Below are 2,500 nucleotides of genomic sequence, written 5' to 3' on the forward strand. Positions count from 1 at the left end.
ACTCGAACGATCAATAGGGTGCGGTTTCCCGTCGGACGCTGAATGTTATAGCTTAACCACGAATATAGAAATACCCGTCGTTACGAATCGATGTTTTTCACCCGCCACCTGATGGATCGTGTTCTCTTTGATAAAAATACCTCGTGTCAAAGAGACGTGTATACTATAATATACGCCATTGGTCTGCCTGTGTGTAGGCTCTCCGACAATTATATGGACAATTACGGTCGCAAGAACAGGGATGTAAGCGTCGATTCGAATCCACATATCGCGCTTCCTCGGTCTTCGCCTGTGGTGTCCGAGATACGTCCATTGGAAACGGTGGTGTTGTCTCTCCTCTAGAGAAAGAGAGGACAACAACAGGGTACCTGTGGAAAACTTGCGGTGAACGCGTTGTGTTCTGTCACGAACGTCGAGGAATAGGATGAGAGAAGGACCGGCTGTGAAGCTCGCTTTTAAAGCTGCGTGAGTCTGACACCCTACTCTGTGTGGCGATAGCGCACACACGAGCGTGGGACGAATGACCGCTGCCAGAGCCGGCTGTGAGTCCCGCTCTATTTATCGAGTTCGCGTATGACATAGAGCACAAAACGTCGCCGCATGCGTGTTCGTTGACGAACACGTATATTCGAGAGGACCGGCTGCGTAGCTCGCGTAAAGCTGTGTGCGATTCTGACACTCTACTCTCTGTGTGGCGATAATACAGTGCACAAGAGCTTGGGACGAACGATCGCGCACGGCCAGAGCCGGCTGTGAAGTCCGCTAGTATCGAATAATCGTTCTCCGTGCACAATTGGAAATGTGTTTCGAGAGGACCGGCTGCGTAGCTCGCGTAAAGCTGTGTGCGATTCTGACACTCTACTCTCTGTGTGGCGATAATACAGTGCACAAGAGCTTGGGACGAACGATCGCGCACGGCCAGAGCCGGCTGTGAAGTCCGTTAGTTATCGAGTTCATTCTCCAATAAGAGAGAGGAGGAGGAGAAGTGTCGGGATCCAGTATCGGGTTGTCTATGATCCCCGTCGTTTTCTGAATTCTCCTCCTGTGTTTTCCACTTTAAAGGTTTTTCAATGTATTTTCCGCCCGGCCGTCGGATACGTGTGCGCATTGCAATCGCGTACTCGCGACGGTTTCCGTTTCTACGGACGATCGTGTGTCGTCCTTAAAAACGACGCCTGAATCTCCTTCGCGCGCTGGTTGGAGCTTTCAGGTATCGGCGTTCTTATGAACCGCAGAACAAGAGACATAATTATATATTGATTATAAATCAAATTATACGATTACCCTGAACGGTGGATCACTTGGCTCGTGGGTCGATGAAGAACGCAGCTAATTGCGCGTCAACGTGTGAACTGCAGGACACATGAACATCGACATTTCGAACGCACATTGCGGTCCACGGATACAATTCCTGGACCACGCCTGGCTGAGGGTCGTTTACGTAACCAAATACTGCTTGCGTTGCTCTTGTAAGTCCCCGCCGTCGCTTACCTCTCCATGTCGAATTTTGTGGAGGGCGCAAAGAGCGTTTCTGAGTCGGGTTGCAAAGATGCTACGTACGAGCGAACGATGGACGTTTCGTCGGCGTTTGACGCGGTTCTGTGAAAATTGCAAATTTTACATTGCGTCTAACGGTCTTCGTGAGAAGAAGGAAATAGGAATGGGTATCACATTCGGACTTGCGTGAGTGTTTTGCGGCGTCGTGAGTCGTATTTTCAATACGACCGCCCGTGAACACCGCTCCGACGATCGAAATCTCTCTCTCCTCTCTCTCTGGAACGATTCGCATTGCGGAAGAAGCGTTTCACTCTCGAACATTTTACGCGCTCCCGACGTCGTCTGAAATGATGCGTATACGAAAGGTATAAGAGTCTCAAGAGACTACAGTGAATGGACACAAATAAAGAAAGAGATACCGGACACCCGTGTAAAATCTGTGTGCGCAACTGTGGCGTGCAACGTAAGCCCCAGGGAGATGATATATAAAATAAAATACGTCTGTGCGTGGATGTGTCTCTCTACACATAATTGCGGCGGAGGGTCGTCGTTGCCAGCGACTTCGACAAACATATTCTTAGAGTTCGCGAGACAGTGGTCTCTCGTTCTACGAACGCTTTGATGACTGATGGACATAGCAACATTTGGCATTGTGCGGGATGCGCACGCGTACTTGTATCGGGTCGAATAATTTCCCCGTCGTCGCGTGTCCTCGCTAATCCGTTGCGGATTCCATCGCCACGTTCGTTGAATTGAATGACGACCGAGATCTCGTGTCTCTTTGGTTTGATCGATGATATCGCGTCGTGCAGCGTTTCTGTACCCCCGTGTGTCTAGTGTAGTAGAGAAACCCCACCGGGTGTTGAAAATATATATACTCCTCTATGGAGTGGCTTTCGAACATCGTTGTCACCACAACGTGTTGTCACGCAGAGCACGAGAAGGTGAAGGTGAAAACAAACCTTTGTCGGTCGCCCCATGTCTTTTTTTCTTCATTGTCGAT

General features: G+C 49.7%; 1 non-coding gene across 1 annotated transcript; it reads left to right on the forward strand.

The window, feature by feature from the left end:
* Positions 1 to 1,281: 1,281 nt before the first annotated feature.
* Positions 1,282 to 1,436, forward strand: LOC143364511 (5.8S ribosomal RNA). Its single transcript, XR_013084161.1, has one exon. It is a non-coding gene; the product is annotated as a 5.8S ribosomal RNA (ribosomal RNA).
* The last annotated feature ends 1,064 nt before the right edge of the window (positions 1,437 to 2,500 follow it).

This window comes from Halictus rubicundus, unplaced genomic scaffold (assembly GCF_050948215.1).
Source record: "Halictus rubicundus isolate RS-2024b unplaced genomic scaffold, iyHalRubi1_principal scaffold0610, whole genome shotgun sequence".
Taxonomy (NCBI): Eukaryota; Metazoa; Arthropoda; class Insecta; order Hymenoptera; family Halictidae; genus Halictus; species Halictus rubicundus.